Below are 12,949 nucleotides of genomic sequence, written 5' to 3' on the forward strand. Positions count from 1 at the left end.
TGCCATTGGCATGTGTTGGTGCACGGTGGCACAGCGGTTAGCACTGCTGTCTCATAGCACCAAGGACCTGGGTTTAATTCTGACCTCAGATGACTGTGTGGAGTTTACACCTTCTCCTCACGTCTGCGTGGGTTTCCTCCGGGCGCTCCAGTTTCCTCCCACAGTCCAAAAATGTGCAGGTTTAGGTGGATTGACCATGATAAATTGTCCCTAAGTGGAGTTACTGTGATAGGTGGGGGAGTGGGCCTAGGTAGGTTGTTCCTTCAGAGGGTCGGTGCAGACTCGATGGGCTGAATGGCCTCCTTCTGCACTGTAGGGATTCTATGATTTACCAGTTACAAGGCCATCGAGTCCTGGAGTGGGATTCGAATCGAGAGCTTCTGGCTCAGAGACAGGGAGGTTACCCACGGCGCCAAAAGATCTTTCAAAGATTTTATCCAATTTATTTAATCCCCTGAGGACAAAACAAGCCAAAAATGAAATTATGAACAAAATAAAGTGTTTTCATTGTTTTAATCATCTTAAGTTAATGCACCAAAACAAATTTCCAATTGTATTTTATAATCTACATCATTCAATCTACATAGCCCACATTCACTCCATGATCCAAGTTGCAGAGGCCTGTTCAACACAGGATCAGTTTTGAACAATGATTCATTCAGAAATTTTGTTTTCCAGGATCATTAGTTGCTTTGCTGAGAATCTGTTCCTGTTTGGAATGTCAATTTATTATAATTTCACACCCTGCTTGAAGTTTGAACATTTATTGAACACTGGGTTGTAAATTGAAAGTCAATGAAAAACAATCTAGACCGGGAGCGATGAAATGATTTTTCACTGTGAGAGTTGTCAAGATTTGGAACATTGTACCTGAAAACAGGATGGAGACTGATTCCATAACTAATTTTAAAGGAGAGTTGGGTGGGTATAGGGTTATAACTTTACAGGGATAAGGGTATCAAGCAGGCATGCGAGACTGAATATGGCTACAGTACTCTTTAAAAGAACCAGCAGCTGCATGATAGGCTGAATGGCCTCCTCCTGTACTGTAAGCTTCTCTGATGCAGATGTGGGTCAAGAACGCCCCATGCTTCTCCTTCACCAAAATGGTTTCTGGCCTCAATTTGAGGAAAAGCTGTTCACAGGGGTCTTGGGCACCATTTTAGTCCTCAGGCAAGTCTTGTAGCTCCCAATCCCCACCTCCCTCCACACCAGTCCTGTATGCCGTCTACTGTATCGATATGCATCCCAAATTTTTTTTAGTTGAGTTTAGTGACCTCCTGATGAACACACACTCAGCAGATCTGTTAACCATCAAGTGCCGTCTCTGTTTTCTAATCACTTTCCCCTTTGAGTAAACATGAGCCAGCAGCAATGTTTCCTGAACCTCGTTTGTTTAGACTCCGGAGTGGGAACAAACCAGTTATTTGAATATTTGGCATCAGTTCTGCGTTTGCATTTTCACTTTCATCTGCTCTCAGGATCCATTCAAGGAGCAGACCCTGATTAGAATATTTGGTTGAGTATTAGTTCAGGCTGGACGTGCAAATTAAACAGAAAGGGGTGGGCGATTATCTCAGGTGATGGTCCAAAACTGCAATGGAATTAATTACCAGATTCTGGTAATTAAAATGGGCAGCCACGCCATTTTGCGCCACTGTCCAAGCTGGGTCCCACCCCAAAATTCTTTCTGCACCAAAAAAAGGTCAGGATTCTCCATCGGCCAATGCCGGAATCCGGAAACGTGATCGGGCAGAGAATCACACGTCAGCCAAAAATCGAGGCGCCCAACGTTATCCCATGCTCTGGTGCCTCAACAGCGATGTGAATGCATTCTATGCCACACATACAGTAAACTCCATTGGTCTATCATTAATGTGCACGTCCCAGTTTTCTCCGGGGCTCCCAGCAATGCTCCCTCTCTGCCAGAAGGAGTTACCGGCGGCAGCAATTAAAAATCGTGAGATATGCGCAACCCTTCCCTCCACCCTTCCAACCCCACCTCCCCCACCCCAACCCCTCCCTCCAGCCCCCTCCCCCACCCCAACCCCTCCCTCCATCCCACATCCACCCCACCAGCCCCCTTCACCCACAACCGGGCACCAACCGCCTGTGGGGGATCAGGCAGTCAACCCAAGTGGGACGTCCATAGTAGCCCCTACAGGAAGGCACCGGACGGGGACCTCAGAGCCTGCCTCTGACATGGATAGTACCAGCCACCGGTACCCCTACTGGCAGGAACAGGTGCCGGGGCCAGAGGACCCCGTGGTGTTCGGTATCGAAGGGCCAAGGATGCTGTGTGGAGGGCAGAGTGCCAGGGGGAAATATCCGGGGTGGGTGTGGGGATGGGGGAGGAAGGAGGGCAGGGGAAGGGGGAATGTGGCCAGGGTCTGCAGTGCAAGCTGTTGGACCTGGCTGGGCACAGGGGTACGGACCATGCTAACATATTTGCCTTTACCCGCCCTGCAGACAATGAATGTTGGAATCCAACCAGGAATGGTTACCAACATCCTAGTCTGCAACCCTGGGGGGTGCACTGAGGCTGGACGAGCAGGATCTGCTCTGGGGGGGCTCTGCAGTAGCGGAGCTTTCCCCAGAGGAACAGGAACCAGCTGATGAGGATGGAGAGCGGGCCGCCCAACAGTCCGAGGAGGAGGTTGGAAGGAGGCATCACAAGAGGCCTTGTGTGTACCAGCAGTGCCTGTCCTTCGAGGATCTGCTGAGCGGAACATGCCGTCACAGACTCCGGCTGACCAGGGGAACAGTGCGGCACATCTGCCGAATCATGGCACACCTGAAACCACGGGGGAGTGGAGGAGGACACCCACTCCCGATGGTCATCAAGGTGTTGGTCACCCTGAACTTCTTCGCCTCGGGGTTCCTCCTGGTGCCGAGTGGGGACCTGTCTGGGGTCTTGCAGACCTCAGTGCACAGGTGCACCTGTGCCATTACGGAGGCCCTGTATGCCCGCTTGGCACAATATATCAGTTTCAATGTGGACTGAGCCCACCAGAATGCCTGGGCAGTGGGGTTCACTGTCATCACCAGGATGCTCCACGTTCAGGGGATTAAGAACAGGATGCATGAGGGGGTGTCGTCAGAAATCAATAGGAATTCCGCTCCATGAACGTGCAGCTGGTGGGTGATCACGAGTTGCCCATCATGCACGTCTGCGCCAGATACACAGGCAGTGTGCACAACACCCTCATCCTGGCACACTGGGTAATTCCCAACACCTTCGAGGCACTCCCCCGGGAGAGGGATTGGCTCTTAGGCGTCAGGGGTTATCTCCTGCAGTTGTGGCTGATGATTCCTACCTGGAGATCACAGACTGATGCGGAGACCTGGTACAACGATGCCCATGCTGTGATCAAGGCATGATCGAGCAGTGCATTGATATCCTGAAGGTGCTGTTCAGGTGCCTGAGCCTCTCTGGAGGGGCCCTCCAGTTTAGCACTAGGAGAGTCGCCTACATTGTCGTGGCCTGTTGCGTCCTCCACACATCGTGCCACAGAGGGGCGACATGCTGAAGGAGGGGGATGAATGCTAGATCTCGTCCGACAAGGGGGGCTTGGGGCCCAGGAGGGCACAGGAGGCCCCTCAATGTGTGCGTCAGGGGCGGCACGCACAGGACGGTCTAATCACCTCCAGGTTAGCCGACCAGAGTGCCAGTTCAATGGCAGCATGAACATCCCGTCCCACCCCCACAACCCCACCTCCACCCCTGCATCTGAAATCCATTCCATGATTCCTACCTGCTTCACTATGGGGTGTGGCCCTGGGTTCATAGTAACAGCGGGCCTGATCCATGGGATGGAGGATGCTGACAACCCGCTCTGCGATGAGCTCTGGTTCTCCCCATTGCAGCCATCACAGATGGCCACCTGCAAAGGACCGTGGGAATTATGGCCAACCCAGGAATCAGACAGACTCAGAGCTTGTGTGTGTATTTGCAACCCAGATAGCTAGACGGGATCGAAAACCCCGCTCATTTGCATTCTAATGGCCCATTTCCCCAGAACAAAAGGACTGTACTCAGGTAACCGATACAGATGCAGACTAACCGGCGCCACTCCCTTTACTAAGAAAGCCCAAACAGCCAAGGTCAATGACCGCTCAGGATACGCCCAGCCATCAAGGCACTCGCCCCTTTATTGGCCAAAATCGAAGGCAGTGATCGAAGCCTGTTGAATTATTGGGTCCAAAGCTAAGGACCGCCCCAAAGAGCGCAAAATCCCAGAGGAATAAAAAGAGACACAGCCATGTGTTCGGTCTCTCTTGGCCCCGGCCTACACCTAAAACCAAGTGTAGCATTACGACCAGAAGACAAGTTCAAGACCAATGATCGCTACCAGACGGATGAGCCCAGCAGAAATGAAGCCCCTTCTTTGCCCAGCCACGCAAGATCCGAATAAAGGCCTTGTTCATCTGCAAAGAGCCAGTTACCCTGACGTTAAGTACATGTTATTGTAGTTGTTAGGTGTAGTTTAACTTGTAGTGTTTTGTGTTGCATGCCGAAGTAATCCTTGTGTGTAAATAAACCATCTTTGAACTTGAACTGACTAACTGGTTGTGTGGTCCTGTGATCAATATCCGGTAAAGCCTTGTGGTGGTATCATTTGATACCTGGCGACTCTGAAAAGCAATATTATCACCAATAACTGCCATATCTAGTTAATTTGGCAACAGCGTCGTTTGACAACGTCTGACTCCTACCCGTGATAGCGCTTTCCACAATCCAGCTGGATGATTACTGCATGCGGGCTGGCCATTCCTTCACATGGTCCCACCGAACCCTTCGGGTGGCGGGGATGGGGTTGGAGTACAGGATGGGACATTGGGGTGGAGAGGGGTGTGGGAGGGACCGGGTACCGGGCAGTGAGGGGTGGCTGACATGGGGGCCTTGGCCCATGCCCCCGTCCATTGGCTGCCCATCTATCCCCCCCACCACCCAGTGCCTCCCTCTGCAGCCAGCCCTGCCCAGCCCATCCCTCACACCCTTCTGACAGAGCATCGAGCAGGTTGAAAAGTTTGTGGACAGGCAGTTAATATGAGCTGCTGAACATGTATCCACAGGTTTGTGCCCCAGCCCCTCATGCCACTCTGTGTGCTGCACCCCTGCCAACATTCTGGCCTTATTGGCCCTAACACTACATCTAGGTGGATTCCCAGATGGTATATCAGGTGTGACAATGGCCTGCTGTGATTCCCGCCCTGTGACTTGGGCCCCCTTTAGTGGCCGTACTCTGGAGCGACCGGATCTGGACGAGCTGGCAGTCTCTCAGGCTCCCAGGTAACGTGGTGCCACCGTGTTCTGCCCGCTGCCCGTCAGATGCGCCAGGGACAGAAGTGGGGGGGGGGGGGGGGGGGGGGGGGGGGGGGGGGGGGGGGGAGTCCGAGCCTCCGTGATGTTCCAGCACCTCCTCTGCAGGGGTCAGCGGCATGGACCTCAGCACCTCCTCCATTCTCGGGGTGCCCGATTGTCCCGGGCTCCTTGGGGTGCAGCCAGAGCAAGCTCCATCTTGGTGACTGATCTCTCCATGGGCCCACTGACCAGCTTCAGCACCCACAGATCTGCAACAGTGAGGGGCCACAGGTCAGGCAGGCCCCCTCCAACCTTCTCTCTCCCTGCGGTTATGCGCCGTCTTCTCCAGGGGGAGGGGGGAAACAGAAAATGCACAGTGTTAGGCAGTCGGAAGTGGGCAGCAAAGTTCGTGGGCAGCTGGTGGCCTTTGTGAACGGGGCAGCCGTCATGTTGGGCAGTATGGGTGTTGGCATGTGGTGCAGGGTGGGATACGAGCAGACTGCCGGCAAGGGGGATTATGGGTAAATGCTACAGGGATTGCTGCCAGGGGTACAGTGCTGGCTACTCACCCCGGTGGCCCTGAGGATTTTGTGCAGTTTCTTGCGATACTGCTGGTCCTGCAGGTGGAGCTCACAGCCTCTGCCACCTGCACTCCGCTCGCCTTACAGCAATGGGTGACCCTGCCTCTCTTTCATGGCATCCAGCAGAGTGGCGAGCTCCACATTTGCAAACCGCGGTGCCGCTCTTTGGGCTTCCATCTTGTTGGCTGGAATGAGTGTGTGTGGGGAGTGGAATGCTTATACGCGGCTGCAGCTTGTTAGCCTCTCAAGTGCCAATCCCGACCCCTGTGAATCGGACTCCATTTTTCATTCGAACTGCTCTAGTTGCACGTGGCACCGGTGCTAACCCATTAATGGAGCCTGAATTGCTCGGGACCGGCGCCACCTCTGTGGTTACGAACACCATCGATTCAGTCCCGGCGTCAGCACTCCATCTCTGAAATGGAGAGTCCAGCCCAAAGTCTTTGAAAGATTTTCTTCTCTCCCCTGAATGACAAAATTGGTGCAACGCAAAAGGAGGCCATTCAACCCATCGTGTCTGCATGGGCTGTCCTTACAAACAGTTTATCTATCGGGTGCCACTCCCCTATCTTCTCCATGGAACCCTTCACATTCTTCAAAGAACAATCCAATTCCCTCTCGAAAGACTTGATTGAACCTACCTCTTAGGCAGCACAGTCCACATCCTAAGCACTCGCTGCGTGAAAACATTTACCCTCATGTCTCCATTGCTTTTTTTGCCAATTACTTTAAATCTGTGCCCTCTCTTGATCCTTTCACCAATGGGAACAGGTTCCCCCTGTTCACTGTGTCCAGACCCAACATGGTTTGAAAACCTCCATCAAATCTCCCTGCTTATCCAAGAAAAACAGTCCCAACTTCTCCAATCTATCCACGTAACTTAAGTACCTCACACTGGTGTATAATCGGGGGAGTTCATTTTAAAAATATGTGGCGGGATTCTCTGATCTCGTCCATTGCTGCCTCATTGCAAGAGAGAATAGAGAATTTGGCATCCCAAATTTCAGCGATGACCTAGGCCGGAATTCTCCGACTACTCACTGACGGTGGGATTCTCTGGTCCCGCCAGTAGTGCACCCCCGCCCACGGGTTTCCCGACTGCATGGGATGGTTTCCATGGGAATTCCCATTGACAGGAGGAGGAACGATGCGCCACCTCCCGCTACTGGGAGGTGGAGATTCCTGCCTCGAACATCTTGATTTCTGCTAAAATACATCTATGTCAAATGTTAATGAAGCTACGCTACAATGTTTTCTGTGCTAATTCATATCCTTAGTTTGCTTCCGGGCGGTCTTGTGTCACAGTGATTATTACCTTTCCAAGCCAAAAGCTCTATGTTTAGGTCCCACTACACAACTTGATAGAAAAAGGTGTGTTTAGAACTGAGCCAAATAAGTTGATTATCGACCTGTAAATCATTCCATCATATACCAATGTCAGGCAGTAAGAGTATTAGAGATGCCTAGTTATCTATGTGATGGAAAGAATATTTCCACCTCTATCATTACTATTCATAACTCCAGACTACAACATGCATGTAGACGTGCATGTGCCACAGGACATCTTTGGTTGGGGTTGTTGGATAACTCTCCTTTTTTTTTGGGGGGGGGGGGGGGGGGGGGGGGGGTGTTGTGGAGTGGAACATTTCACCTCCTCCTGGAGCACCTTCTGAAATTGTGCAATTTTGTCAAACTTCCAGGAGTGCACTGGAGACTCCAGGAAGTAAAGGCCAATTTCCAGAATACTGTTGCAAGAGACAGGGGGCGGGAATCATAGGGACAATAAAAAAACATCATGCAATCAGGCAACAAGTCTAAATGCTTTCCAATAGGGTTAGTTCGATGGAGAGCAGCCTGTATGAACATGTTGGGCAGCCAATGGCAGGAGGGGACAGGGTGGGATGGCTGGAGGCAGGTTGAAGGAGCTAAGGATTGGAATCAGTAAACTTCCCAGCCATTGACACTGAGTGATAATTTAATAATAATCTTTATTGTCACAAGTAAGTTTACATTAACAATGCAATGAAGTTACTGTGAAAAGCCCCTAGTCGCCACATCCCCGGTGCCTGTTTGGGTACACAGAGGAGAGTTCAGAATGTCCAATTCAGCTAACAGCACATCTTTTGGGACATGTGGGAGGAAACCCACGCAGACACGGGGAGAACATGCAAACTCCGCAAGCAGTGACCCAAGCCGGGAATCCAACCTGTGACCCTGAAGCTGTGAAGCAACAGTGCTACCCACTGTTAGACGGGATTGTGTGAAAGAATACCTGGAAAATGCTAAGCCTTCAGTTCTGTGTTTTAAATTTGTTTAGTCTCAAAATGGCATTATCTTATTACTTGCACAATAATGTCTTAAATAGAAGCAATCACTTTCTATCAAGATATGTCATTGGTTATTTTTCTTTAAATTTCGAGTACCCAATTTTTTGTTTGCCAATTAAGGGGCAATTTAGCGTGGCCAATCCCACCTAACCAGCTCATCTTTTTGAATTGTGGGGTGAGACCCACGCAGACACAGGGAGGATGTGCAGACTCCACACGGACAGTGACCCGGGGTCAGGATCAAACCCGGGTCCTCGGTGCCGTGGGGCAGGAGTGCTAACCACCGTGCTGCCCTCATCTCACTGCTTGTATCACTGGTTCTGTAAGCTTAAGAATTAGGCTATTTAATCAGTCTCGTAGTAACATAGTTTAGTTCTTTTGTTCTATTCCTTATGATCATGTAACAATTGAATGTATCTTGCTGTATTTTATAAGGGTATCTTGCTGCCTCATCTCATCACACTGGTTGTCTATGTGCACTGATTTTATTTGTGTAGACTGCATTTCTTTTTTTTAAATAAATGTTTTATATTGGGTTTTTGAACAAAGTATATTTACAGTTACATACACAGAATAAAATATATATAGAGAGAAAAAAAAGCAAAAAAAACAGCAACTCTGTGCAGTTAGCAATATTATTTTTAACAAGTAGGTAGGCACCTGTTTGTGGGGGGTGGGGGAACTGGGGGGGGGGGGGGGGGGGGGGGGGGGGTGAGATACGTATAGATTTGGGTTCCGGAGAAACATTTACATTAGTTATGTCCAATACAGAGAGGGCAATACGAGAATGGATCTGGTGTTGTTACTTGCTTCTCCCGGATGGTTTTCGCTGCGGTTGTCGTCTCGCATTCACCTCCATTTCGGCCGTTCGTCCCGTCTTTCGCCCATGTTTTCCTTGCTCTCTGTTACTGTATTTGCCAAGTTTGTTGTCGTTTCCCATGCTCTCCTTCCAGCTTTCATTATCTTGTCTCCCCCCACCCCTCCTCCTCTGGTTCCCCTCTATTGTTCCCTGTCTCCTCCCTCTTCCTGTGGTTCACCTTTCTTTTCTCTTAGGTTTAGCTGCTCCAACCCTTGCCCCCCGGTCTATCCCTCCCTCTCATGCCTTAGCTACTTTCCACTGGTTCTTGGCTACCTGGCTATTTTTCTGCTTGTTCGTTGGCCACAAACAGGTATCGGAACAATTGGGTGAATGGCTCCCACATTCTGTGGAAGCCGTCGTCTGACCCTCGGATGGCAAATTTGATTTTCTCCATTTGGAGAGATTCCGAGAGGTCGGACAGCCAGTCTGCAGCTCTGGGTGGTACTGCTGACCGCCAGCCGAACAGGATTCTACGGCGGGCGATCAGGGAGGCAAAGGCAAGGGCGTCCGCCCTCCTCCCCAGGAATAGATCTGGCTGGTCCGAGACCCCGAAGACCGCCACTTTCGGGCATGGCTCCACCCTCATCCCCACCACTTTGGACATAGCCTCGAAGAAGGCTGTCCAGTACTCCACCAGTCTGGGTCAAGACCAGAACATGTGGGTGTGGTTGGCCGAGCCTCCTTGGCACCGTTCGCATCTGTCCTCCACCTCCGGGAAGAACCTACTCACACGGGTTCTTGTTAAGTGGGCTCTATGTACCACTTTTAATTACATCAGGTTGAACCTTGCGCACGTGAAGGTGGAGTTGACCCTAAGCAGTGCTTCGCTCCAGAGTCTCCACCCTATTTCAATCCCCAGGTCTTCCTCCCATTTCTTTCTTGTTGCATCCAGTGTGGTGTTGGCCCTTTCTACCAGACAGTCATACATGTTGCTACAGTTCCCTTTATCTCGGATGCTTATGTCCAGTAACTCTTCCAGTACTGTCTGTTGTGGTGGTTGTGGGTACGTCCTTCTCTCCTTTCGTAGGAAATTTTTGAGTTGCAGGTACCTTAGCTCGTTCCCCCTGGCTAGCTGGAGTTTCTGTGTCAGTTCGTCCAGTGTTGTGATCCTGCCATCGGTGTATAGGTCCCCGACTGTCAGTGTCCCTCCGTCCTGTCCCCACTTTTTGAAGATGGCGCCAGTCAGCGCTGGTGTGAACGTATGGTTGTTGCAGATGGAAGCTTTGTCCGACATTTTGGTCAGGCCAAATTGCTGCTGTAGTTGGGTTCCAGGATTGGAGGGTGGCTGTCACCACCGGGCTGCTGGAGTGTTTTCTGGGTGGGGATAGGAGTACCACCGTGGTGAGGGCCCGGAGGGAGGTCCCCTTGCAGGAGGCCTCTTCCGCGCGCACCCACTCGGCTTCTGGCTCCTTGATCCATCCCCTTATTCGCTCCGCTGTCGCCGCCCCCCTGGATTTTGTTTTTTGTAGGACCTTCTTTGGGATCATGGCATTTGTCCCCCCTATACAAATGCCATGATTAGTTTGTCCAGCGCTTTGAAAAAGGCCTTGGGGATGTAGATCGGGATGGATCTAAGTAGGAAGAGATACCTGGGCAGTACGTTCATTTTGATCGTCTGGACTCTCCCCGCGAAGGAGAGTGGGAGTGTGTTCCATCTTTGCAGGTCCTTTTTAACTTCCTCCGTCAGACTGGTGAGGTTCCATTTGTGGATCTCTTTCCAGTCATGGGCTATTTGGATCCCCAAGTAGCGGAATTTGTGTCGGGCTTGTTTAAACGGCAGTCCTGTTAGTGCTGCCCCCCCTACTTGTGGGTGTACCGGGAAGATCTTGCTTTTGTAGATTGCATTCCTGAAGTAACTTTGTAATTTCTGTATTAAATTTAAGGCTATGTGTCATTTGTACTCTGTTTACTTAACTTGTGCCAAGCATCATTAACCACTCTGGAACCTTCTTTTAATCAAATCACTGTAAAATGCCAACCTTAATGAGAATTCTGCAGGACATGCAATATTAATACCTATCAATTAGACATGTGAGACGAGGAGCAAAAGGTGAATCATCATTACCTGACACCACATGTTCTCTTGTCTCAAATAAGCAGACAAAGAAATTATTTTATTAGAAAGTTATAAAATTCAATGAAAGAAAATAAAACATCATAATAACAGGAATTGTTCTATGACTGACGCCTTAGGAACTAGTCAGGAGTTAACAGGAAGTGACTTCCCCCCACCCCCCAAGAAACCAATCGGAATACTAATCACGCAGTACCTAAACTGTTATATATGTGGGTTGATATTATTGTGCTGTTGCATGGTCCCTTTAAGGGTTGAGTCATGTGATAGTCTATGACATCGTCGGCTACTTTTCGGGATTAGGCGTGATCCAATGGCCACGCCGCATCTGAAAAAGCAGCTCACCATGGTGCAGCGTAACTGTTGAAAGCCGGGATACCCCACTCCTGGGACCTACCCGGCTCACCACACCTCGCGAGATCAAACGCAAGACCTTGCGGTGTGAATCCCTCCCACAATGGGCGCAATCAATTTTTGGCAAATCTGCATATTAGAGAAAAGCAGTAAACCTCACTCTCATGTGCAGATTCCCGAGGTACCTGAGACTTTGGCTTTCAACCCCTTTGCCCAAAAGACCTCGGGTGAGTGCCATTCAGCATTGCCCCCCACAGAAGGGACCAGACTAAATGGCACTTATGGGAGCTACAGGTTTGTGCCCTGGCAGTGCCACCTAGGTGCCAGCATGGCACTGTCAAGGTGCCTGGGTGGCATGAGCACTGCCAGGTTGGCACTGCCAAGGTGTCAATTGGCTGGCATTGCCTGGCTTAAGTGTTGGGGGGGGTGCTGTGTGGGGGTGGGATGCTCCCACAGTGCGTTTGGGCTGGGGGGTGGTGATGGTTGGGGATTGATTCAGGGACCTTGAAGGTCAGGATGCCATTTAAAAATGACGTCCCGATCTCTCGCTACAATGGGGAGTTCCGGCGAGCAGAGCTCACCACTGTACCAAACAGGACTATGTACAGCCTCAGCCGCGCATTCCCCGTTCAGGCCGCTTATTCAATGTCAGTCGTGTTGAATGGCCGTGTGTTTCTCGGCACTGTGAGTGCCGGCAAACATGTGGCTAAACGTGCTCGCTGGCCGTCTTTTTTTAAAAACGCATTTTATTCAAATTTGTATCAAAGTAGGTTACAGCAAATAAACACCCCGGGAAACATTCTTCCCAACAATCAACTATACAGTTTGTACAGATTTTTCTCCTTTTTTCACCCACCCCCCCTCCCCATCACCCACCCCCCCCCCCCCCCCCCCCCACCCCCCTGCGACGAACAGCTCCTCAAACACAGTCACAAACATCTCCCACCTTTTCTCAAACTCCCCTGCTGAGCCCCTTAACTCATACTTTATCTTCTCTAACCGCAGGAAGTCATACAGGTCACCCAACCATGCCGCTACCCCATGCTGCAATGCCGACCGCCACTCCAGCAAAATTTGTCGCCATGCAATCAGAGAGGCGAAAGCCAAGACATCGGCCTTCCTCCTCTCCATGAGCTCCGGCTTCTCTGAAACCCCAAATATCGCCACCAAAGGGTCCGGGTCCACGCCCTCCTCCACTATTCTGGCTAAGACCGCGAACACTCCTGCCCAGAATCTTCCCAATTCTTCACAACCTTAAAACATGTCCGAGTGATTCGCTGGCCCCTGCCCACACCTCTCAGACTCATCTGCTACCCCCTGAAAGAATCCACTCATTCTCGCCCAAGTCATATGCACCCTGTGCGCCACTTTAAACTGTATCAGGCTCATCCTTGCACAAGAGGAGGTCCCGTTTACCCTTCGCAGTGCCTCACTTCATACTCCCCAATT

Source organism: Scyliorhinus canicula, chromosome 2 (assembly GCF_902713615.1).
Source record: "Scyliorhinus canicula chromosome 2, sScyCan1.1, whole genome shotgun sequence".
NCBI lineage: Eukaryota > Metazoa > Chordata > Chondrichthyes > Carcharhiniformes > Scyliorhinidae > Scyliorhinus > Scyliorhinus canicula.